Source organism: Megachile rotundata, chromosome 1, assembly GCF_050947335.1.
Source record: "Megachile rotundata isolate GNS110a chromosome 1, iyMegRotu1, whole genome shotgun sequence".
In the NCBI taxonomy this organism is placed as follows: domain Eukaryota; kingdom Metazoa; phylum Arthropoda; class Insecta; order Hymenoptera; family Megachilidae; genus Megachile; species Megachile rotundata.
In genome coordinates this window covers 10,011,446-10,039,100 of record NC_134983.1, presented here as the reverse complement: position 1 = coordinate 10,039,100, position 27,655 = coordinate 10,011,446, and the positions used below count along the sequence as shown (strand labels likewise).

At 38.2% G+C, this 27,655-nt stretch overlaps 1 protein-coding gene across 1 annotated transcript in view; it reads right to left on the bottom strand.

Annotated features, from left to right (window-relative positions):
- olf413 (DBH like monooxygenase olf413) overlaps positions 1 to 26,706 on the bottom strand; it is a 215,035-nt gene extending 188,329 nt beyond the window's left edge. The window contains exon 1 of the mRNA XM_003701272.3: positions 25,978 to 26,706. The gene's annotated coding sequence lies outside the window, so the exon portion shown is untranslated. The remainder of the gene's footprint in view (positions 1 to 25,977) is intronic.
- Between the last annotated feature and the right edge of the window lie 949 nt (positions 26,707 to 27,655).

Sequence of the window (27,655 nt, the reverse complement as noted above, 5' to 3'; positions counted from 1 at the left end):
AGTGGCTTCAAGTACACTGTCACATTTTTTTAAATATTGGGCATCTGAATATTCTCTTCTCTGAAAAGCAAATCGAGTAAAAGTTTGATTGCATTTCATAAGAAGATACCTACTTAATATTTTTAATATCATACTTATTTAGAATCATACTTTAAAACTACTCCAATTTTTTTTCTAAAAATTACACTGCATTAGAAGAAATTTTAATTCATTCTTCTCCACATAAATCCCCTTTTTCGAATCTACCACGAGATCGGTTCCCATATACAATTTCAACCCATCGATCCAGTACAGCTTTAAGTCCGACTATTTTGACAGATCGCCTTCCCGAGTCAATTTTGCCCGACAAATGGGCACGTTCGAAGGGGAAAGAATGAATCCAACTCAGCAATTACTCTATCTGTTGAACGAGTCGAGGAAACGACATTCGGACAGCTGCGTGGTCGGATTCGAATTCCAGACGCGAATAGTGGCATGGCCACACGCATCTTGGCCCGAAGATACACGCCCTCGACTTGGTCGTGTAACCGACACGACATACGTGCGCTCAGAAGCTGCTAAGAAAATCGGGGACATGTATACGAGGGCGCGAAGGAAGAAACGAGCGACGTTTATGTAGACAAGCTCGTCCAGCATGCTCGCCGACTCCATCTTGCATCATCGTTCTCTTCCTTCTATCTCCTCCTTGTTGTCATCTTATTCTTCTTCTACCGTCTGCCTCGTCGTTCCTTCTTTCTCGTTTTTGTCCAGTCGTTTTGTACGTCCTCGTAAGCGGTGTCGTGCAAGTTTGCATCTGCCCACGCTGAGAGATCGCTGGTACAGTCAACAGCAAATCTGGTTTCTTAAGCAACGACCAAGAGCCGTTCTATTTGTTTAATTTTATGGATTGTTGAAAAGGACACCTCACATCTAGACTAAGTTCCTGAAGTTTATGTATGTTGAGATACTGCTGATGGTAATGTACACATATGATCGATTGACATACAAATATCAAAAGTATGAAAGACTGCTTCTTACAAAGAAAACAAAGACATGATTACAGCATCATCGTACGGAAAAACGTCGCTTGCATCTGGATTTAAATTTAACGAAACTGCAGTTACGACTAAGTTAAAATGCTGCTTCTGAACACATGGGTTAAAATATACATACAGAGGTTTAAAGAAAATTCTGTATACGATGTTCGCGTGTTTGTGTATATAGTAACAGTGTGCATCCCTGCTGGATGAAAACTGCTGTAAACATGAAAATTCAAGAATGTAAAAATTCCCAAGTGCACGCATGTGTCCAAATAAAATGTACATTGCACCCGAGTGTACAGCAGCATCACGTGGGTGTGTATCTCGTTGTCTTGGCCAGGTCCAGATATTTATGGTATCCTATATTCCTGGCGGTATATATACGTGTCTCGATTAGGTTTCACAGGATGAGGCAGCGGAATACCGAAAGCTACTCGAGCAATCGACTATTTACGATATCCTATGCTCGCGACAGAAGCCGGAACCGTGAGGAACGCCTCGAATCACTGGGAATTCTTATTCACCCTTGTCGCGAACCTCGTTTCGTATTTCCAAGGTTTCCTTACGGGAACCATAAAAGATCCTGTCGTGTACGATAAATATTTACAGGCAACCGACGCGCCGCGGTGCTTCGGCAACGTTACACGTTTTATATAAATATTCGCGTAGGAGTATCGATCAGGAACGTGAGAAACTAATACCATTCCCACTGCTTCGTTTTTTACTTTCCTAGGAGATATGCTTGCCCACGGGGCAACGTTCGCCATCTCTGCACCATTGGCGTAAGTAGGTTTGGAACCAGTGGCGACGGCCTGAAAATGCCCCTCGCTCGAACGCTAATGGGCCATCTTAATACACTGGTATATAATAAAGTGGCGATTGTAACTTCAATGGCGATATCATTGTTCTTTAACACGTCATGATATAACAGCCTTACAAAATCTCAAAATACTATTTTATGATACGTATATTATACAGGGTGTCCCACTCTGATGTTTTTCCCATATCTTAAATGTCCAAACATTTGGTGTTTTACCTTGATAGTTACGCCAATGTTTACGTTGTTTCCAGGAATTGATCGATCGTCAGCGGGACACAAGCCTTTCACCCGTGATCGATCTCGATCTCGACAGCCGTCAAAGCGGACCAACGATCGAGAGAACGGAAATCACGCGTGAAAAAGCGTGTTGCACCGTCAGCCAGCGGGACACGTACGTGCACGCGTATTTACGGTGTCGAAACCGTTGCGAACGTGGTTCAGAATCTTGTCCGAGATGAAACAACGCGAGGAAATCGCGTTACTCGAAGAGCTGGTGAAACGAATCGTTCGATTCCGTGACGAGCGGCCAACACGAACGACGCGAGCGAGCTTTTAACCTTAACCGTAACCGTCGATCCTGATCGTTCTGCCACCGGGCAATCTAGTGCACGTCGAACAAGAAGGAGCAGATGGAACAACGAGGGAAACACGAGAAAATGAACGGTGATTTATTATGAAAAACAACTAACGCGCCGAAGGGTGGAGAATCGGGGAAGAAAACACGAAACGTAAATCAATGGAACGAGCGTGGAACGGTCATTCACGATGTCGATAATAGAAGGATGTTTCTTGATATTGTGGAGATTCATTTCCAGATTTTAAATTTATGTTTGTGAATGATGTTTGAGAATTTGATACTTTGATACTGTATTTAGTCATTTTTGAATGTGAGAAGTTGTGGATTTTTGGCAATTTAGAATTTGGAAATTGAAGAGTTGAGGAAGAGAGAAATTTAGGAATTTATAAACTAATGAATCGATGAATGGGTCGATATATTAGAGTAATCGATGAATCGATGCATTGGAAGATACTTGCACTTTTGATTGATGAATCGGGAAATCGAAGAAGTGGAGGGTTGGAGATTTGAAAACTTGGAGAGTTGTAGAGTTGTAGAGTTGCAGATGTGAAAAGTTGAAGATTTGTAGAGTTGTAAAGTTGTAGAATATGAAATTAGAAAAGTTGAAGAGTTGTAGAATTGTAGAGTTGAAGGTTCGAAGAGTTGAAGAGTGGTAGAGTTGAAAGATTGAAGAGTAGTAACATTGGAGAATAAAAAAATTGAAAACGAAAAAATTTGAAAACTTGCAACTATAAAAATTTGAAAATTAAAGCTTGAATCTCTAAAAGTTGAAACTTAGAAAATACATATTATTAAATATTTGAACAACACTTTCAATTAATGTCATTAACATTCCAATAAATACGAAAAATTTTGAAAGAAAGTTTCTGGCAATAAAAGCTTGCGAAGCCTCTAAATAAAGTTTCAGGCGGAGAACGAGCGAGCAGACGGACTGTCGAGATGGTTGCACGCGAGCAGAAAGGGAAAGGGAACGATGAAAAGCAATCTGTAGGTTTGCTTTCCGTGCGAGTCAATGGTACGTGTAACTGCGGAAGAGAACGTCGAGATTAGTCGACGGCCGAGGCACCCTCGTTAGGAAGGAAGCAGGCAAGATACTATAATCGAAACTGTATATCGGTGCTACCGTAACCGAGCTGCAGAACAAACGTACATACACGTGCAGGCTATCTCGTTACATTGTTTCGCGCGTACACGTGTTTCTGCGCGAAACTGACCGTATTTCGATTTAAATAGATACAAACGTAACGCGTTCGACATAAAAGGTGCAAACTCGACACGATTACTGCTATTCTTTTTACATTTTAACCGGTTAACCGCTTCAGTTGTAAAAATCATGGGATGCGTTATTAAAATCGAGCAATGAATGTAGATGAGGAGCACGGTAAATGGTCCTATCATATTTTTTTTGAATTGCTATTAAAATTCTGAATCATCGGAAGTAAATTAATTCGAACAGATTTTCATTGAATAATTTGAAACGGTATCAAATTCCAAATTTCAAATCAGTGAATAATTGATAGTATTAATAAGTGGAGTTTAATTCACGTGAAATTATGAAAATATTGTTCAATTTACGTTGTCATAATGGACACCCAAAGGACAAATATATTCACCAAATTAATGTTTGTCGCGCAATTACCGCTGCATATTTCAAATAACTAAAATGATATACTCATTGGTTTACTGTAGCAGCATCGATACGTTACGTATGTTAAACAATGTTTCAAAATGAGGTTCAATAATAATGAACATTTATGCTAACTAATTAAAGATTCGATAACAAATTTCCTCAAACTCCATTCGCAATTATTACAATCACTGTAACGAAAGAAGAAATACAAGTGAGACTATTGACAAGATTAATAAAAATATCTGTACATCCATAAACCTCATCGATAATTAGATTCCTAATCAGACCCATATTTGAAGCATTCCCTAATATAAAAGTAAGTAAACATTCTGTTTAATGATTGTCTTGCTACTTACATCGGTACTTTCCACACGAATTAAGTCCTAAAATAAAAAACGGAGAACAAAGTCGCGCGAATAAAAGGTCTTACTCAACTTCCGCTATGAGCGACGAATTTCTAAACGAGTGGTATGTAAGTTTCGAGGAGCAAAGCGCGTGCTCGAGCGAGGGAATAACTGGAATTTATTTCGCGAAAGTTCACAGACAAGCATCGAGAACAAAGAAAGCAGACCCGAAGAAAACGAATGACACCCAAAGCGGGCAAACCCTTATCTAATTAGTTCGGTGGAGAAGTGCGAAAACCAAGGCACGACTCCAAACTTGACTCGTAAACGGCACGGTCTCGTTAAAACGGCGCTCACTGGTTCCAAGGGTGCTTTAGGCTAATTGTCATCCTCCTACGTAGACGAGCGATAAATTCCCACTGGCTGCACCGCCATTGCTCCCGCGATTTCTACCCATCAACCGGAAGACTCGTCGATTCCCTCGAACCCGACCTTCTTGATGGTACACCGAGTTTGGATACCGCTCGCCAGATTCGCGTTAAACCATTATGGCCTACCAGTAACCACTGTCTGGGGTAAAAGTTCTCGGGAATATGTGGACCATCTAGAACCTTACTGTGGAATTATGTGTCTAGCAATTTCGAAGATTTCAGAATTTGTAAATTTTCTGTTTTTTAAATTCGACGATTTTTTAATTACATTAATATTCTGAAATTGTCTGAAGTTATCAAGTTTTGTCGAGTCCTCAAATTCTTAAGTTTCCAACTGATTAGGTACTGTTTCTTAAATTACAAACTTACAGATTCAAATTTCCTCACTTTACAAATTCTTAATTCGTCAATTTCTGATTCTCATACTTTTCAGATTCCTCAGGTTCCCAAAGTTTAAGTCCCTAAATCCCAAATTACCTAATCCCCATATTCTCTCAGATTCCTAACTTTCTGAATCCCAAAATTTCCGAACTTCCCAAATTCCCAAAATCCCCGTCCAAACTTCTAATTTTCTGGTTAAACTTCCGAAATGAAAAACCGTTTCTGACACAGCCAGCATTTAACTCGATCCGGATCGAAATAAATTCCAATTTCAGCAAGGGCGTAGAAGACTTCTCGATTTGCATGAACAATTAAGAGGCAGCTGAGAACGATATTCGAACCGGCGTTTCTTCGGGATAAATCTCCCTTTTAATCTCGATCCGACGCTTTGCCGCTTTCCTTCGTTTCCTCTTACAAGGGACATCACCAAGGTGTCACACGCGGATTTTAATGAAATTGACATATGTTGTAGCTTTTTAAAAATCATTTGACACGTATTTTTTTATATCTGCGGACATCCATGTTGAGGGGGTGAAAATAGCCCTCAAAGTTGGGGGTTAAAAACACATTTTCTTTAATATCTCGGAAACTAGAGGGAGTAGGAAGGTGAATTTTTTTTTAAATTGTGTAGATTTTAGTCAGGAATTTAGGTAGTGACAAGAATTTCGGGAGAAATTATTTATTTAAATAATATATTAAAAAATTGCACTTTTTTTTCAATTTTTCACCCTAAATGCAGTTTGATTTTTTTGCAGCTTTGTATACTAAAAATATAGATCAAAATAGGGGATACGTGTTTTTGGAATTTTTTGTTTATTGCAATTTAGCAATAATTATTACATATACAATTTTCTTCTACTTTTTACGGAGAAGTGAGTTGAGATCTGTTTTCGAAGAGGGTCAGCCCTTTTTATGCGATAATTTGTCACGTCCTTAACAATTGGATAATATCAGATGTTTATTGTTCCATCGGTAGCCAGGGAAGGTCCAGCGGACAGGTATAAGTCCGCCGCAGTACCAGTCATCGTAATACAGAACATAGATTTCTATGGTCAATGAAACTTTTAGCCGAAGATATAAGTTTATTTATTTGACTTTTAATAATGAATTTCTTCATTGAATTTTATTATTGTGCACACTATACAGCATAATCTTCAGAAGCTAGCATTCAACTTTAGCTTAATCAATTTTTATTACATTGTCTTTTGTGAATAAATTTGTATCTAAATTCAATAAAACTAAAGGATTAGAAATTTTATGAATAAAATTTTTTCAACTTCGAAACCTATTAACATTAAATGGTTGAACAAACGGTAGGCTATTTTTTGCTATTTTTAATATTTCCTGTTTTTTACACTGTTTCTTACCTAGGGATTGATCATCATAACTTCTTCTCGCTATATCTTTTCCATGAATCAAGAAGCAAAACAGTATTTTCTGGTTCACACGGATCAAAAAATTATTGGCGGGTTTTTAAATAAAAGGTTGTTCCATTTCCTCTTAATTCGCAAAAATAAGAAAGAATTAGGCATACGTCAAGCCATTAAATATAACCTCTTGTTGCATTTCTATATCCGTATATGCGCATTCTTTATACATGTCGATTGCATCTGTTATGCTTTGCGCCAGTTTAACTTTGTTTCGATTTATGTGTACTTCCTACTTATTAGAGTTAAATATTTTCATTAAAATGTTTATAACATTAATGGTATTAACATCCATACTTATAAAAAATAAATTTTACAAATGTTCAAAAAGGGAAACAATAATACAATTACCATATACTTATTCATACCCACTTTCCTGCAACAGTATATTTTGAAATAATTTTCGTAAAGAGTTTCATTGGCCAAAGAAACCTATGCTCCGTAAAGCGACGACTGGTACCGCAGCGGATTCATACCTGCCCGTTAGATCTTCCCTGGCTACCGATGGCACAATAAACATCTGATATTGTCTAATTGTTAAAAACGTAACAAATTATCGCATAAAAAAGGCTGACCATCTTCGAAAACAAATCTCAAATTACTTCTCCGTAAAAAGTAGGAGAAAATTGTATATGTAATAATTATTGCTAAATTGTAATAAACAAAAAATTCCAAAAATACGTATCCCCTATTTTGATCCATATTTTTAGTATACAAAGCTGCAAAAAAATCGAACTGCATTTAGGGTGAAAAATTGAAAAAAAAAGTGCATTTTTTTAATATATTATTTAAATAAATAATTTCTCCTGAAATTTATGACACTAACTAAATTCTTGACTAAAAACTACACAATTTAAAAAAAAATTTACCTTCCTACTCCCTCTAGTTTCCGAGATATTAAAGAAAATGTGTTTTTAACCCCCAACTTTGAGGGCTATTTTCACCCCCTCAACATGGATGTCCGCAGATATAAAAAAATACGTGTCAAATGATTTTTAAGAAGCTACAACATATGTCAATTTCATTAAAATCCGCGTGTGACACCTTGGTGATGTCCCTTGTTAGTACGGATATCCCACCACGGTTGATGAATATTACAGACGAAGAGGGAAGAGCCGTCGTCTAATGAGTAGATCGTGCGGCCAACCGTCAACTCCGGGCATGTATGAAAGGATTCGGGTCTCCGTGCGAACAAGAGCTTCTCTATGTGTGCTCATTGTGTGTGCATGTACCTACGTGTGTGTGCCAACGCTTGTGTGCAAGTTTGCGTGGAGAAACGAAGTCTCTTCGCTCGTTAGCCGAGACGTTTCGCCAACAATTATTTCCACGGATGTCATCCCGTGGAATTCGAGCAATTATCAGTCCTCGTGTAGCTTCTTGCGTCGATTAATTATAATTTAACGTTAATCTAAGACCGTGATGGACAGATCTGGCGCTATTGAACTAGCCGTCGTGGACATATATGATAAAGAAATTCTCAAATTTAGAAAATTTCTTAACTTTCTAATATTTAGAAAATTTTCGAACTTTTTAAAATTTAGAACATTTCCAAGTTTTTTAAATTAAGAACATTTCTAAGCTCTTAAATTTGAAAAATTTTCGTACATACTTACAAATTTACAATGTTACAAATTCTGACTGTTAAAAATTTATGAACCTGGAATTCTCAAACTTACAAATGTTCGAACTGAAAAATTAGTAAAGTTTAAAATGTGCAAACATTCAAATGTCACGAGAAGGACTTTACTTTGCTAACTGCGATAAAAAGTTAATTGCTCGAAGTTACTGCGACGGGGTGGGAAAGTATTTCTGTACCAAGAGAGTACATTACTTTCTACGAAAATGATAAATGACTGCTTATTCATATATCATATAGTCATTAGTCAAATACCCATTAATAAATTAAGACATTATCAATAAACAATATCAAAATAAAAATACATACAATTTATATAAACCTATATTATTTCAAAAATTAAAATTACAGTATGATTTTATTAATCAAACGAACTCATAATCTTCACAAAATGTAAATAAACGATGACAAAAGAACTGTTTAAAAATTCCTTAAAATTATCAGAAATAAATCCCATTAAAGAATTTCTGAAACTAAAAGACGTTGTCGTAATTGGAATTCATGTAAAACTACTTGGTCGCATGTTTTCCCGATTTCCAGTTCGCAAAGGAGTTCCTTTTCTCGATGATATCACGCCGGTTACGAGGCGCCTCGCACATGAAATAATTAATTCCAGCTTTCGATTAAGGGAACGTGAGTTCACCGAGGAAAAAAAGTGCTCGTTTCCGCAAAGAGAAGTGTACCCTTTAAAATGCCAACGCGCCACGTAAGCAAACATTCCGTCGCATTAGGAACGAACGGTACGCTCGTATATCGTTAAACACAAAAAGGAAAGCCTTCGTTAAAATTGCGCGATTTAAAAGCAGATAATTTGTACTCGGCGCAAAAAAGAAGAGGAATGTTGAAGAGCAAAAAAAAAACATGTCACGCTCATTCTTCCTACGATTTAAGGTACATTCATACGTGGACCGTTTACGAAACTGAGCACGGTGGGATTTTATGGAGAAAGGCGATGTATACAGTGATTTATAGTCTGTAAATTTTGTGGTCTAGAAGTTATAGAATATTGGAATTTCAAGTTTAGACACTTAATACTTTAAGTTCATACACTTGGGTTATGGAAATTTGGAGACGTGAGAGTTCAGGGGTTGAGAAATTAGGAAATTTGAAAACTAATAATTATTAAATTTAAAGGGTAAGAAATTTAAAAATTAAAAATTTCAAGATTAAATCGGGACAATTAAAAATTTGTAAACCTGAACATTTTTTATTTGAATAATTTAACGTTGGAAGATTTGAAAATTTGAGAAAGTGAAATTAAAATATCTACACATAATTTTGCAACTGATTTCTCTCACACCATATTTCCCCGTAACTAAGGACCTACATTACACTTGATCGTACGTTCGTTCACTAACCCCTTTTGCCCCATTGAACCGCATACTTCGAATGCTTTCCATAACGAGCGTCGCGCGACGAGCGTTCGACAAATTTATTTACTCGACTTGCATCCCCATTCCATCCCGTGCGACCCGTTGGTCCTGCCACGAATCCACGTATTCCCTCTCAATTTGTATAACGATGTTATTTGTACGCGGCAACGCGATCGAGATAATTAAAAAGTAATGACTGAAACACCGAAACGAACGAGTGTATTAGCGGCCCGGTTTCCACGAACACTTTCCATCCGAGAGCTCCTCTGTGTCGCTGATTATGATTTAATCAGTAATTCGTTTATAACGATACTAATAACAAAGCAATTGTGTCGTTAGCCGTGGCGCGCTAATTATATTTAAAAATCAATTTCGAGTTACGCCAGTTTTTCGCTAAAGAGCGAAGAAATTGTCGAGATGGGACGCCAGATACTCGAACGTACTATAATTTTGTATAACAGTACTTCGAAGTTATGTCGATAGTCTTTCAGCAATTTTATCATTTTTTTAAGTTTTAGAAAATTTTGTTTAAAAGTATAAAAACTTGAAAATCAGAGAATTTAGCAATTTCATAACCTCAAAATTCAAGTCCTCGAAGGTTCGAAAGTAAGAGAATAAAATTTAAGAATTTCATGATACGAAAAAAATGTTAAATGTACCAGGTAAGTAATCCTTATACGAAGAAGACATTGTATCTAAATGTTCGGTAACTTCCGTCGAACAACGTACAAAAATATATTCGGTTCGTTAATATCTGACAGGACGGGATGTTTGTACGAGAATTTTTTAGTAGCCGCATAAAGCGAAGTGTCCTGAGCGTGTAAACTATAAAGCTAACAGATCGTCTGTGTCATCTGCCTCGCATGACAAATGCTACCGCTAAGAAATGGACGAGTGGCGCTATATATCACGTAGATAATTATATTATGCCGCTTCTGCTTGTGTATTTATAGTCGTCTCGTAACCGGAACACCGAACGTTGTGTCACCCTATCTGTTCTCATCCGGCTCTCCTCTTCGTAATATGCGCAGAGATAACAGCGCCACGAAGGGGTAAAATATTAAATTGTCCGTCATTTATACACTTCATTCGGTCGGCCATCGCCGGGAAACGCAGATGCTTTCGTGAAGATACGGCTCAACTTCTTTTTATTTTTTCGTTTGTTCGTTCTGTTCAAGCTTTTCGTTCCACTTTTATCTCCGCCGTCCATCGTCTACGAGCATGAACAATTAGCCGCATTTATTTCGCTTCAACCCGGTCGATTTTTCGTCTCCGATTACCCGGGGTAATTTTAAAACTGCCCCGAAAGAACTTTGACGTTGGAGTTCGTTGTTACAAATGTATAAAGTTATTATCGGTACAATGACCCTTTAACCCAAAGCTACCTCCATAATTCCTCATAGTATTTATATCAAGCACTCTACCGAATGTTGAATACTTTATTGCTCCTCGTTTGTATTATTCAATTTGCGTTATTATTTCATTCTTGGAAAATACGATATTTGAACTAATTCTTTAATAATTAGATTTGAAGTTCGTAATATTCGTTGCATACTTTCTGCTATTTTATTTAAACCAAATATAATTCTTCATGAATGAATTATTCTCCTCCTGTCCTTATGATATATTTTAGTCATCTTACATCAATTTATTTTTGAACGACATCAATTTCAGATTAACAAAGACTGTTATTCGAGCGATGAGGTAGAAACAATAAGTAATACATCAATTTAACGCCATTATGGTCGAAATAATTCCCGTTAAAAGATCGTACGGTAGAAATGGGGACTGCGGTTTGTTTTCCTCTGCACGTGAAGTAGGGTCACCACGAGGGCCGTTTGTTCGCCGAGGATGCATTTACGGTGGTTGCAATTGTGCGGTATGTATTCCCATAAGTGCATACTAATTCGTAAATCCTCGAGACCGTCCAAGAGTCAAGAGAGACGGCTCTTAAAACCATCAAGAACAACTCGTTGCACACTTCTCGACGTGACTTGGAGCTCTCTCGATAAATTCTCGAGTGCGCGAGCATTTTCTTTGCCGGCTCGAGTGCTTCCTGACTTGCGTAACTTCGAATTGTTAGAACGATTAGACCGGGGAAAATATCGATCGCTCCCGCACATTTGCCTACGTTTTCCTATCCCGGAAAACTTGCCTCTTTTGCTGCTCTTGCATTCCCCTGCCCTTCGAGAGGCTGCTTAATGAGGAAACTTTAAAGCAACATCGCGAAGGTACTGCTTCTTCGGCGTTCCGTTTAATAGATGAATTGCGTGACAGTGGCTAAACGTTCTTGAAATGCGAGGCGCCTACCATCAAATGCTTCTGAAATTTCCTCGAGAAATCGTGCAGAAAATCGATTACAGATGTTACAGATTGTTGCTGGGAAAATTACTCGTGTAATTTGATTAGGACCGCAATTAGGACTGCTGTATTTTATCAAAGAGGGACTAGTAGGAAATTTTTGAAATTGATAATGTTTATATTCATTATTAGTCAAGAAGGTTAGATTAGGGTGCATAAGAGATACTCTCTCCCCTGCAATTCTCCCTAAAGAACATCACGATCTCAAATAAAATCCACATGAGACTTCGCAATAACGTTCTTTCCTTTTCTTAATAAATTACTAGACATGAAACACCGGTGAAACGAGGCACACTGCGACCTGCACGTGAATATGTTATAAAGTTCAACGCCACACGACCCAGTTGCGAGGAACTTCATTGAAGAAATACGACAGTCGATGACTCATGAATGAAAACGACTCGACACAGCTATCGTTTCTTCTTTTTTTTTACCTGTCTCTCCACTCTCTCGTTTCCGCCCCTTGTTCGACCGAAAAATGGAGGGCGTTACATCGACGCCGGGATCGATTGCTCCCTCGCGTCGCGATATACCGATATTCAATTAATCATTTTAGTTCATACCGCGAGGTTTCGCCGCGCGACAAAAGCGTGAATCGATGGACACCAGCGGAGCGTGACGGAACAGACCAGACAATACGTTTCCCACCGATGAAAATTCTCCGAACAAAAGCCAACACGCTCTTTTTTTTCCACCAGAGTCGAGCAATTTCAATTTCGAATTAGCAAGTCAAAGGGTCCGGCCAGTTCTCGCCTATCCCTGTCAACGAGGCTACGCGATGACAAAATTAATTACAACAACTCCAGTGCGTGAATTTACAGGTTCAGAAACGTGTTGCTACTAAATTATTCATTGTTACCGCGGTAATTCTATCGTCTATGTGATTAGAATTTTTGTTTTGGGGAAGTGTTAATTAGATTAAGTTTTGGCTTTTATTCTTATATGTTATGTATAATGATTGAACGTTTTGTAGGTACGTTTTAGGTCATGTATTGCAAAGCTATTATGTCACGCATTAGATCGTCACGCGTTGTATGTGTTCTATGTATTAATCGAACGTTACATCGCCGTGTAACATGTGTTATATTCACAGGGTGCGATATAAATTTAAAAAATTTCAAAATTGCAACGAAATTCCAGATGTCACAATCCCGAAGTTTAAAAGTTGCAAAATTCTAACCTTGCAATGTTTGAAACATCAAAAATTCCAGCATCCAATAATTTACAAAGTTTCAAAGTATCAATGTACCAACATTTCAAACATCCAAAGTTCCGAATTTCCAAAACATCACAGCTCTGAGATCCCAAAATTCCAAACCCATAAAAACGTCTCAAAGTCCTAAAATCCCAAACTCCAATTTCTCGCAATAAAATTAAATTTGATGTACCATTAAACTCGACACCCGTATACGTGACATAAAAATCAACTAAATCCCCTCTAAAGGTTTTAATCCGCCATTAGGGTTCCATCGTGTATTCCACGGGGAGCCCTCGACGTAGTTAAGTCGTCGATCGTGTCCCGATAACCGGCTCGCGATATCCGAGTTTCCATTGGCCGGCCGTAAAAAAGTTAAAAATTAGATAGGAATCGTTCGCGTCGTCCATTAGCCAAAAATGCCGTTGCGATATTTGACGTGCGTTAATCCGTCAAAGAGACGATACGTCCGTTTATTTATAGCCTTTTTCCCACGTCGAAGATCTAAAACGATACGGCAAAGCTTTGCGAGAGATTCCGATTTATCGGGAACGGGAACAGGTTGAAAGAGATTCGAGAATACTGTCACGCGAGTTGTTCCCATGTGTATACGTGCAGTCGTACGTATACAGGGGAAACGGGAAAAGGCGGGACAGCAGGGTGTTCGAGAGTAGCAGTCACACACGCTATAATTGCGCGAGGAAAGCGAAAACACGAAATGACCCGTGGGACACGTTCGAAATTAGCAAGTCAAAGCGATGCTTTTCGTCGTTGTTCGACGGCGCTCCCAGTTCCCGCGGATAATGCGTACCTCCGCCGCGACCAAATCATGGTTTTCGGGGCACAGCTTAATCTCGTCGACCTTCGAAAATTGCCGGGTACCGTCCATCGCGACTCCTCGCCGTCGTAATTTGTAAGTGCGCCTTTTGCTCCCGCCTTGCCGTCTCTCTTTCGGCGCCGTTTTGTCTTCCTCCTCTCGGAGTGTCTTTGCCATCACGAAATTACAGATCGACCCGTTGCACGGGAGAATTTCCTTTACTCTCCATTAGCATTCTTTCCGACTGTCATTACACCCGATGCCTATTTCAACCTCGCTTGGAATTTAAAGGCAATTAACACGCGCCACGGGGGACGCGATAAGACCACGTGGGCGTGTGCGTGCTCCACGGAATGGCCTTCTCGGTCGAGCTGATCGTGCGGCCATCTGACTTCTCTAGGAAAAATATAACCTATCGGGAAAATAAGTTATACTGGATCTTTAAGGATTTAATTAGAACATTTAGGGACGGGTTGAAAATTTGGGGTTAGTTTTGGAAAACTTATGATTGGGAGACTGATATTTGGGGGTGTAGGGTTATTGGAGTTTAGGGATTTGGGGGTCTAGATATCTGGAAATATAGGAATTTGAAGACTTGATAATTAGGGGACTTTTGGATTTGGAGAAATATGGGACTTCAGGAATTTGGAAATTCGGGAATTTAGGGACTTTGAAATTTTGTGATCTAGGAATATGGAATTTGAGAAATTTGAGGATCTTGGGATTAGGGGATACAGGAATTTACGCATCTAGGAATTTGCGTTGAAATTTAGGAATTTGGGAAATTCGATAAATTGAGATTTGAAGATCTGGAGAATCAGATGTCAAATTTAAAAAATTTCGAAATTTGGAGATTTGAAAATTTGTGAACGTAAGATATTTGAGAATGTAAAATTTAAAAAATCTACAAATGCAAAAAATAGAAATTTAACAAATATAGAAATCTAACTTTTATGAGCGAATACCTCTACACTTGTACACAGATTGTTCAAGGAATGTACAATTAATCCAACAAATTTGACAAAGCGCTTAAAAGCAGAAAGGTCGAGTAGATTGTGTACTTCCATTCGCTCTTTACTGATTTATTTCGAGAAGTAGAATTTGTACACTTGTACCTGCAATGCGCTGAGAGTATTACACTTGTTGCATGTTTCTTGACTTTCTTAACTTACATCGTAAGTCGTAAAGGATTTAACCGGATTTAACTTCACTGAATTTCTTTTTCTGGGATTATTTCAGATAAGCTCAGAAATTCTTCTTTTCATTTAGCACAAATCTCTACAAAGCTTTTATTGAATTATGGATAAATAAAGCATTGAGAGAATTTCAAGCTAATTGCACTCTGAAGAACATCCGCAGTGATAATAATAACAATATCAATAATTACGTTTATTAATTTATAAGAGGTTAATTGTCAAAATAAGTTAATTGTCATAATAATCAACAAATTATTTAAATTGTCATTTTTCTTTCTACATAATTTCTTACAAATATTTAAAACAAAATGTCCAAATTGAACTTTGTAAAATCTTGGAAAAACACACGAAAAATTTGTTCTACATTTTCGATTTATTATCGCACGGAGAATAATTACTATCGATTACTATTCATGTATAACTATTGTGTGTACTATTGACGTATGTATAATTGATGCGTATAGCATCAATAGCGAGACCCAATGTACTTACCCACGCATTATTGCATCTATGTATATACATAATCTTTTGTTCGTAATATACATGAATTAATAATGAATAAATCAAAATTCATATTGCACCGATATTTGTATTGACATACTTGTAAAGCTTCATGTCACACTTTTCATATTCAAAACAATACAAATATTCTATAGAAGTCAATTCTTAAAAAGTTTTTCATACAATAATCTCACATATTTTACAAGTAATCTGAATTTAAAATATATACGTAATTGTAACGGTGTTTCAATGAGAACATTTCGACGTGTATTTAACGAGGACATCGAAGCAAAATTTATTTCGAAGTAGAACAATTGGAAACGAGTATTGAACGGTCCATTCTATTCTGACCAGATTTCACCAGTCGCGATTGGCGAGGTCCACCGGTTGATCGCGTTAACCAACCCGTTAATCACACCGCTACTATGTCGTTCGCGTTTTCAGCTTAATCAGGTGAAAATTCAGGTGTCCCGATTAGAAAGCGAATATAATCTGCTCTTCATTCAACGAAATTTTACGCTTCGAGCTACGCTTCCCTCTCTGTGTGTGTACTTAACGTGCTGAAACACGGTGATAACTGCAGGCACGAAGTTAGGAATTTGCGAATTTGGAAATTTAGGAAATTCAGGTGGTTAGAAAGTTTGTAACAGGGAAAATTTGGAGATGCGCGGAAGTTGGGGTTTCGAGTAATTTGGGAGTTTTTGGAGTGTACGAATTTGGAGATTTGGGAATTTAGGGAATTGGGGAATTTGGGAATTGAGGGATTTAGGAATTTGGAGAATTTGGAGAATTTAGAGAATTTGAAGAATTTAGAAAATTTGGGGAATTTAGAAAATGGGGAATTTGGGAATTGGGGAATTGGGGAATTCGGGAATTCGGAAATTCGGGAATTTGGGAATTCGGGAATTGGGGAATTTGGGAATTGGGGAATTTGGGAATTGGGGAATTTGGGAATTGGGGAATTTGGGAATTTGGGAATTGGGGAATTTGGGAATTGGGAAATTTGGGAATTGGAAAATTTGGGAATTTGGAAATTTGGGAATTAGGAAATTTGGGAATTAGGAAATTTGGGAATTGGGAAATTTGAAGATTGGAAAATTTGGTATTGGGAAATTTGGGAATTAGGAAATTCGGGAATTTAGGAATTCGGGAATTTGGGAATTTGGGAACTGGGGAATTTGGGAATTGGAAAATTTGGAAATTTGTGAATTGGGAAATTTGGGAATTTGGAAATTTGGAAATCGGAAAATTTAGAACTGGGAAATTTGGAATTGGAAAATTTGGAATTAGAAAATTTGGAAATTGGAAAATTTGGAATTGCAAAATTTGGAAAATTGAACATTTGGTAACTAATAAATTCAAAGATTCAATGATTCAAAGACTTGAAAACTTAGAGACTCAGAGATTTGATGATCTTCCAATACAAGGGTTTCAAAATAATCATCTAAAAATCCAAGAAAGAATAATTTCATGGATTTCGAATAATTTCATATTCCGACAATTCTTAAAACATCTAAATTTCCAATACGACATTCTGACACAGTTAAATATGATAATAACGTCACGTTTCCAACGCACACAATTCATACTACAATAGAAACGGAAACACGAATAAAAGCGTGATTTGCTTACGGCCATCAGAAAATGGAAGTCATTCAACGCTGAGTAACCAGAAGAGGGGCTCGTGCCATAGAATTAACATATGTTACATTCACGGCAGGACACCTCTGTCTACGAATTTGACATTCGACCGTTCTCCGCCCCGATCATCAATGAAATATTATTTCCCACGATTACCTTTCTTTACTACTCTACCTTTACCAGTTTCGAAGGTTTCATTAATTATGCGCATACGCGTATTACATTTCGAAACGCGACAATATCGAACAACGTATTGTTACGTTCTGTGGGTGGACGCGACATAAAATTTCTTCATGACTTCGGAATGTCAGGTTACGCCCGGTTTTAAGAGCATAGTGGATGCTCAAGATGAAGCCAGTTCAGACATCCAATGATCTTTAAATTTATGCGATTCTGGAGAGGGCTCTCTAGCCAGGAAATGGTTCTGCGTTTTGTCAGACACTTTGGGACCTACCGCTTCGAAACGCAATAAACTGGGTCTTCTGGAGTCGTTGGCGCACCAGTGTGACCGAACCATTAGCTCCAATATTTTAGAAGAATCGAGGAATCCAAATCTGAAGAATCTTCAGGTGGTTTTGGAAATTTAGGATTTTACGGACTTCGGAACGTGAGGATTTAGGAATTTGGAAATTTCAGATTTTCATGATTTGGGGATATTGGGGATTTGAGTATTTGGAGAAATCTATATTGGGTTTGAGAATTTTGAGAATTAGATTGCCTAATTTGTAGGCTTAAGTAATTCGCGTTACAGAAGTTGGAGACATAATGAAATTCATGTTACTTAAAGATTATCCATGTTATTTAAAGATTTGGAAGTTTGTGAAGTTTTACGAAGATTTGTTAAATTTCAGAATTTTCAAGGTTTAAAGTCAGTAAACTTAGTAATCCGATATTGTGAAACTTCAGAACCTAAAAATTTCACACTTGACCATTAACTACAAAAAAATTGAGTAACTCGACTTTCTATAAATCTAGAAATCCTGCCAGAAGCGCCATAAAAAAACACAGTCACAGTAATGGCATGCAGAAAATGTCAACCCCTTCAGAACGTACAGGGGTCGAATCTCGGCGCTAATCTTATACATTAACGTTAGAGCACGTGGAATTGAAACGATAACAAACGAGTATGAATATTTAAGTAACGGATCAAGGAACTTATAAATCAGTTTGAGTAAAGAAAAGGAGCCCCACATCCGTAGGCCGCATTAACGCGAGCACCTTAATTTATTAGCCGTATAAAATAAGTCAGATCGATACGGGCGCGAAATCAGCGCTAGAATATACGAGATCGTATCGCTGCACTCGCAAAACGAGAATTCGCGTGAGTGGATTATTCGAGAAAGAAAAAGAATGCAGAGTCGATATCGACTTTTAACGTTGCCTTATCTGTTCCTACGATTTAGACGGTGACCTAACGATTCAACTCCGAAACCCGCACGATACGCGTGTTTAACGTGATTATCCCTGTTGGATACGCAACATGATAACTATGCAAGCAAATGAAAATCACGGTGTACGTAATTTCTGGTATCAGCGAAATAACTGTTGAAACGATAAAAGGACAAATTGGCAGCAGTCGGGAGCGATCACTACCCTCATTCTAATCGCATCGGCATAATTTCAGGGTACGATTAAAAAGAAAATACCGTGTCTCGAAAAATCACAGATTTTCATTTAAGGTACATATCAACTAGTACCAATAATTTTATTTGAAAACATGGAGTTAACTAACTTTCATATCGTGGATATTGAAAATATGCGTGTACTGAATATTACAAAGGTAATTAAAATGTTTGGTGTATTAAAACAAATAATACGGAGATGAATGTTTATTGGAACGTGATAACCTCTTGCACTGTTTTGAGTCTGACGCACTCGTACAGCTGTGATTTTGCTCGAATTTTTAATACTTTAATTTGGAGTTCAAGTCAATGCTTGCATAGTCAATAGTTTGAACAGTCATTCCTTACATAATACCAATTTGAACATTTCAACCTGTTTTAATATTATAGCTATGATTAGTTTCGACTGACCACATAAATCATAGCGCAAGGGTTTAAGTGTCGTCCACGTATGGCAAGTCCCCGAATTAACGTATTCATAGCGATTATGAGGGTAACCCTAAATCTCAAAGCCACCGAATTACGCTCGGGGAGATTATATTCACCGGTAGCCGAACAGAGGAGCACGCAACACGAAGAGCCGTCATCGCGTGATTTCTATGCAGATGGATAGAAAGTGCACGTAACCGAGAATAAAAGAAAAGGAAGGAAGGAGATGAAAACGCGAACGGTCCCGAGACAGACGAAGAGGTTCGTGTAGAGCAGCTTAAAGGAGATAGCCGGTAAAGATCCTGGCGCAGGACAAGCGAGTAACGTATAGCCGTGACGGCGTTATCCGCTTGCACCATCTCCTTTTGGCTCCGTCGCTTTCGCCTCGCGCGCGACAATCTTTTCTCACTTTGCAAAGAAGCCATCTCTCAACTTATGGAAATTCCCTGCACCGAAACTTTCGAACTGCTGCTGTTGCTGATGTTGCCACGATTCGCGAGGATGTTGCTCGTCGAGCGACACGCGAAACCGTTTTCCGTATTCAGCCACCGCGAGAGAGCGACAAACGTTCTTTTTCTTCGCGGCTTAGAAACAACCTGTACTTCCCGACAAATTGATAGGGCAATTGCAACCGATGAAAATGCATGGAAAGTAGAGACAATTTATGTAGGTCCAATTTATTCACCTTATTTACACGTCCTGAATAACTTGTAAAGTGGACAACGTTTTGTTCTTGTGGTTTGAAACACATGTGCTTTTCTTACTGTTACACTGTAGGGTAAATGTAGATTCTTAGTTTGTAATGTGACGAAGAAATATATATATTTTATTATTTAAGAATATACATGCTTCTTTGTTGTATTACAAATCAGTATATACATATGTTATACGTGCATATATGTACATATGCACATATTAATAATGACAATACTTGTGCTTTATTAATATTTTGAATGTTATCACTGCACGATTTTTTTACACTTTCTGTGCAATAAACATGAAACTACAATTGCATGTATTCTCACAAAATGCAATAACGCCATCTAAGGATGCTTATTTGAACATGACTTAGACATTCCTCATCGGGTAATATTCCTTCACTATGTGCAGCCATTTCAGAGTTTTCACCACTTCGAAGTTATATATTCTGTAATATAACTCGACCTTGATATAACCTAAAATGACTCGATCCATAAGAAAAGTACATGTATTACACAATTCCTTCTATGGAAGCATAAAACTTTTGTATACGAGATTTTCCCCTACATCGTACAGTTTACAAATTAGATGGATATTCTTTGAAAGGAGAATAATCCAATTTCCATAAAACTAAAACAAAGATAAAATAGTCTGCATGTTCATTCATTTTCTATTGAGATGCAATAAAATTATACCATTTTTTATATGAACATGACAAAACCTTGTAAAAAATTGCTTTCGATCCACAGCAAAATATTTGAATTGTGAAACAGGATGAGATGTATGTATCATTTTGTCACGAAGTAACAGTACACAAGAAAATGTTAACTTTCGAGTTCCTCTGAATCGCATAGTCATGTTCGCGACGCGTCCTTCGAGATACACGTTTCTCAAGACGATTCATGGTAGTTGATTTATGACCGTGGCAGGATTCGCGCAAAACTGTTGAACCATTTGTAACCCCGTTCGAAACACGTAAAATTAAGTCGTGCATGTGAATATAACGCGCCAGCCGATCGTCTAATTAATCAGTGGAGAGAGACGGTATACCGTAGTTGCTAGTTAATTATTCGGTTCTAATCGCCGACGCGTTAATGACCGTCCTTAGAATGCCGAATTAATTATCGATATCGGTGAAAGCGTAGTACGTGCATCCGACGAATTAAAATACCCGCGATAGCATGTGGAATCTCAATGAACCGTGGTAGGTCTTTGTCGACCAAATAGATTCAATGTTTACCATAATTTCGGTGCACAAAGGGCCAGGGAAAATTGACGAGCAGTATGAATGAAAGTGGAACAAACGTTCACCAGAGTAAATTGAGGGCTGTAGCCCTGCGCGAATAATAGAATCTCGCGAGCAATCTTTCATTAATTAACTAATTTGAATCGGTATTGTGTTCATACTCTTTTGTATTACATGTACATTTTAATTTATAAAATTGAATTGAAACTTATTTCTAGTAACGATGGCCAGGTGCCCGTTGAAACGCTAATGGCCACCGGTGTGTATAGAAGCTGTTGATGAAATGGTACAGATTCACGGAGATTTCAAATTTCAATATTGCGGAATATGGAAAAGGAATTCTGGAACTCGGGAATGTTGATACTTGGGGAATTCAGGGGTTGGAAGATTGAGAATTTGGAGAATTGAAAATTTGGGAATTTAGAGATTTGGGAGATTGAGGACCTGTGAGTTTGACAATTTGGGGACTCTGAAATGTAGGAGATTCCTAGATTCCCAAATCCTTAGATTTCTATATTAGTTCTCAGTATACCTACAGCTCCAGATCCTTTATCCTGGAACTTCAATATTTTATAACCTTTATGCCTTCAAGATCCTATATTTTCTTATATCCCCAAATCCCTATAAATCAAGATTTTGATATTCCAAGGCTTCTGCATCTTCAAGTCCCTATATCTTCAGATACTTCACCAAATCCTTACATCCCCCAAATTTCCGATACTCGTCAAAATATTATAATTGTTCTAATTGCAATCGAAGAGTCATAGTGCAATATCGTAGCTGAGATTGTATGCAGTAATTTCTATTAATGTAATGTTCATCGAATATTCAGGATTAAAAGTGTAACGATCGTGGGATCTCTGGAGCGAACGTAATGTTATTTTCCGTTTTCTCGAATTACAGTGTCCATCTACAGTATCCGTGAATTTCCGCCAGCGTCGGTTCTTTTTAACGTTTTCAACCATTTTCGTAGCATCGTGTCGGGAAAAATGAGGCGAAGCTGAATAGAAGATTACGCGAGTAGACGGACAACGTCGATGTAATCCCGGCATTACAACGAACCACGACGGACGTTAGTAAAAATGCTGTTGGCTTGAATTGGTTCAGAATTAATTAAATGTTGCTGGCAAAAGGAGGACACGGTGAATACATAGGACGGTAGCATTCTCTGGTCCAGAGGACTGTTACGATAAGCGTAATTTCTCAAAGTTGAAATTAATGTTTTCAGACGCATTAGAATTCGTCCGATTTCTCTTTTTGCGGTGCTCCCGAATAAAAATCTCATTTCCCTCATAAAGCGATATATCTTGCTTTTATACGGGCCGCCGCGTGTATCACGTAACATCAAGATTACAGTATAAAAACGAACCTCTGCCGAGCTTTTATTTCTCATCATTTCCGCGTCGTATTTTTTATCGTGCCATCGCCACGGATCGTTCTATGTGCATCGGCACAGATACGGCCGCGAGATGCTTTCCTTGAGATTTACGAACATCTTTGACGTCGCGACGACCGAAGGAAAAGGGACCAGGGACTTTTCCAACGGAGAGGCGTCGCGCAAAAGAGTTTCATTCAAACTTTTCTTATTTCCAACTCGGCCACGGTACACGACAATGCTCTTAAATTCTCGGCCGCGCACGATGGACACCGCCATTATACTTCGGACACTTTCTGAGAGATCTGTTTGATCGGTCACCTCGATATTAGGTCATTTATGTTAACATGTTGAACACAGGGACGAACGGTGGCTTATGGCACACATATAATTATTTACCGTGAAGACCACTGTTTATGTACAATATAATCTTGTGTATACAAGTATTAAATATTTTCTTTATAATCAGCTTGCAATGATTGACAGTAGCCCTAACTTTGTAGAATATTTTAACTCTTCAAATATAAACAGCTATGAAGTAATTTATTTTTTATCAAGGTTAATGTTGTATCAAAGATTTAGCGAAATGACTGTGCCTTGTAAAGTGTATTAATATTTTGTTTATTTCAATGTACCATTCGCAGTTAAACTTATTTTTATTTTGACTATAAAATAGCGGTTCAAAGATTTTTCCCCTAAAATACTAAAAGACATGCAATATTTATAAAAACTAAAGACACTGATAAAAATAACGTTATCAATATTTAGCACAAATGAACTAAATTTCTAAGCCTTAATGTTTATTTTGCAAATAGGTAACTATAAATTTGGAAAAACATTTTCATGGTATTTTTGACGAATAAAGCATGAAAGAGTCAATAAGCAACATCACGTACGGATATTGTTACAGACATATACATGGGATCTGTTTTCAATTCATCGTCGTTCAAAAAACGAGATCGAGAATTTATCTGGAACTCGAAGTGCGCTTTCGGAAATTCCCGGGAAAACCGGAACAATCGCGTGTTTTTAAAAGTTTCCTAACCCCCCGGATAGCTTGGAAATTTCGTTCCATCGTCACCGCATTGTTTCGCAGTCGAGTGGAACGATCAAGCATTTTCCATCGTATCAAGATAAACATTCGCGAGTCCTAGTTTGCCACGGAAGCAGCTTGATTGTAAAAATTCGAATTGCAAAAGGCCGGACAATATTGCCGCAGCGTCCGGCTATCGAGTTGAAATCTAACAATATATTGCGTTCGCAGTCGGAAGTGGTATACGCAGATTAAGTATTCAGCATGTGAATAGTGAATTTCGCGAACTACTGATCGATCGGAACCAAGAAAAACTCGACATCCAAACGATTGTCAATTTTTCAATGGAAATATTCGTTACATAAAAACGGAAGAACTCTCGTTAACCTCTGACTCTTTAGTATCATAAAGACAGTAATAACCTCATAAATCTCGAACCGTGCTTTTAATTTTCCTCTACATAAATTTTACTTAATTCTCTATTACCTTATCGAGTTTTTGAACGTCACAAAGCAAATTTATTTGTAGATACCAATTCAGCAGTACTTAAAATAATGGCTTCAGCAAACTAATTGAAGGTTCAGTCATTTTACGAAAGAAGTGGTTGCCATTTTTTGTTGTAATTGGTTTTTACAAATATATGAATGGTAAGAAAGAACATATATTTCAGTTAAATACATGAATGAAATGGTAATATGTGCCACGTGAAACTGACAGGTGTCTGAAATCAGATCGGAAAATTGAATTGTAACATGTAATTATAGAAAATTACTATTATATTGAGTTCTAAGAAGTTGATAGCAAAATTGAATGGCAACATCAAGATCACGTAATATTTTTTTAGTTGCATTATCAAGATTGTTTTAACTTCAATAAAAATCAATTCATCGTTTTGCTTTTTTAAATAAAAAGAATCAGTTCTGAAATATGCGATCTTTCACTAAAGAATACTCTGTACGATACACATTTTCCATGACATATGACATTTATAGAATTCCGATAAAAGACGGATTGTACGAAGATATTTCTTACCATCTCATTCGAATAAGAAAGCCATGTAATTTTTGTCACTAATTAAGCGTCATACTACCCTACTTATGAAGCGTTAATCTCACGAGGCAAAAATATCGCATACAGAAACTACGTACAGGGTTGAAGGATATTGACAAAAGCAAATATTGAACGTGTTGGCGGATGTTACTCGTCAACTTGACGAATACAGGCGAGAGATCGATTACCTTTCATTCGGTTGAAACTTCGTATGAACCTACGAATCAATTCGTATTCGCTTCATTTTTCTGACACTATGCACATTCGAACGAGCAAACGCTCCAATTTCGTTATTTGATTATTTCACGAATTAAATGCTGATATTGTTAGGATAATACGAAGTTCACGTCCGCCATGTTGCTGTTGAAATTTTGGCGCGGAAGTGTCACTTCATATGATGTCCACGATAGAAATGTATAAAATTAGCTAATTTTCAGTTCTCGAGTTTTTTCATTTTGAGTCATTGCAATTTTAGAGCTTTAGAATTTCGGGATTTTGGTATTTGGAAATTTTGGGATTTCAAGCTTCGAGACATTCGAAATTTCGGAGAGCTTGGGATTTGGAAGCTTCGATGCTTCAGAGTTCGATAAAGACTTCAGGGCTTTAGAGTTTTGGGACTTCAGAATTTCGAAAGTTTGGGATTTCGGTACTTCAAAACTTCAGAGCTTTTTCCGAAGCTTTAAAACGTTCGGTTTAAAGTTTTAAGACATCGAAACTTTCAGATCTTAAGATCTCTTAATCGTGGAACACTGAAACGTTGAAGCGACAATTCATTCGAAGCATGTCTCGAAAAATGACCATTTCGAGAACTTGGTATCGTCTCATGAGATTTCAGGGATGTCGAGAACTCGAACGTCGACGTAAAAGAACTGTCAGTAAAATGGAAGGAAAGATGTGGGAAAACTCATCTCTGGAAAAGAGTCGCGAGTCTCTGCTCCGATTAGACAGGAAGACATTGTATCGGAGTCGTAAGTGAACGAGCGATTGACATCGATGTCGTGAAAGAGCTTCCCTCTGTAGGATCTCTTCAGCTTCCAGAACGTAGATGTTATCTGTCGCGAAGTCGCCGTCTAAACTTCGGAGCAAGCGCGGGCCGGTTTACGGTTAGAAATAAAAACCGGAGTAAAGACCGGAAGGGAAGCGGTACGAAGAAAAAGAAGGAGATAAAACTTACCACTCGGTGTACGAAGTGTCTTGAAGTTGCTGCCAGTTTTAATAGTCGGCGAGCTCCTCGAGCGGCGGTGTACAAGTGGCAGAAAAATCTTAACGAGATATCGTGGTCGTTAAAAAACGGAAAAAAGAAGGAGTCGGTTGGGAAGGCTCCTCTCTTATCACTTTCCTCGTTTACACACTTTCGTCACTCTCACTCACTCGAATCACGGTCTGAAATCCTTGCCGGTGCCGGTTTTAGTCATCGAACGAATCAGGGGCGAAATCGCGAACGTTTAACCAACGGTTAACGCCGCGAAGTCGGTGGTCGAGTTCACCCCCGTGTTCCTAACGCAGCTCCGAAGTCTTCGTTTGTTTATGTCGCATAAACGCTGCTGGAGCAATGTCCGTTGCTAAACGAGTTCAAACACGACAACTTTGTATACTTAAGTTGTCGGGGTTATATTTGTTTATCGTGCTGGTCGAACACAGTTACAGCTCGTGAGTCACACGCGACCATTGTAATTCGAGCATAAGTCGGGAATTTGTTCGACTTTTATCGAAAATCGTGTCGACGTTGCCGGAGGATGATGTCACTGTCAGATCGATCGAAAAACTCGGACCGATTATGAGAACGATCGTGATGAAGGTAGAAACGCGAGACGACACGCGAGACAACCGCACGGTACGGCCGTTGCCTGTAAACTGAACACCCGTCGCGACCTGAGGCCGGGACTCGACTGGTTTCTGCTAGGGAATCTCCCCACTCTCTCCGTTTCTCTTCTCGCGCGACCCTAGGCACTCCAACCCCTCAACCATCTCTCTCTCTCGCCCTCGTTCTATCTCTTTCTCTCTTCGCACCCCCGTTCTCCTTTTCCCTCTTACTCTCACCCTGCCACGGTTCATTTCTTTTTCTCTCTCCATCTATCCTTTTCCACGTTCCAACTGCCTAACGCCGACCCTTCACGTACGACCGAACGACCACCCGTTTCTTCGGTATATACCTCACCCTTTCCCGAATACTGCTCTCTCCTTTCCTCGTTTTCTTTTACAGTCCTCCTTACCTCCTCCTTTCCTCCGGCTCCCGTTCTCACTTTTTCCTGGTGGCACCGTCTAGCTGTACTGCTTCCCAAGGACCTTCCGGATCGTCTCGTTCCCGTCAGGACAACCGTTCCTTCAGAAATATTTTCGGCGCTGGTACACCGTGCATGTACAGTCGACAGCAAATCTGGCTTTCATACGCAAAATATGCTATGCCGAGAATCTCACTCGATATTTTGGAATCTTTAGTACTTGCAAATATGACTGCCGGAATTTGGGTACATAAAGGTTCTTAGGATTTAGGGACTTAGGGAACTAGAAATTTTGGGATGTATTTGAGGACTTTGTTATTTCAAGGTCTAAGCGTTCGAGGTTATGGGATTGGAGGATCCAGGAATTTGAAGATCTCGAAATTTGGAGTATGGCTATTTGAGATCCTGGGAATTTGGAGATATCAGTACATGACAATGATTTAGACACTTAAAAATTTGGAAATTTAGAAAATTGGGAACTTGACGACCTGGAATATTGGAAGATTGAAAATTTCGAAATATGACAAATTTAAAAATGTAAATTTGGTAATTTGAGAATGTTAAAACTAGAGAACTCGAGAATTTGCAGCTTTAGCAATTTGTAAAGTACAAAATTAAAGAAGTTGAATA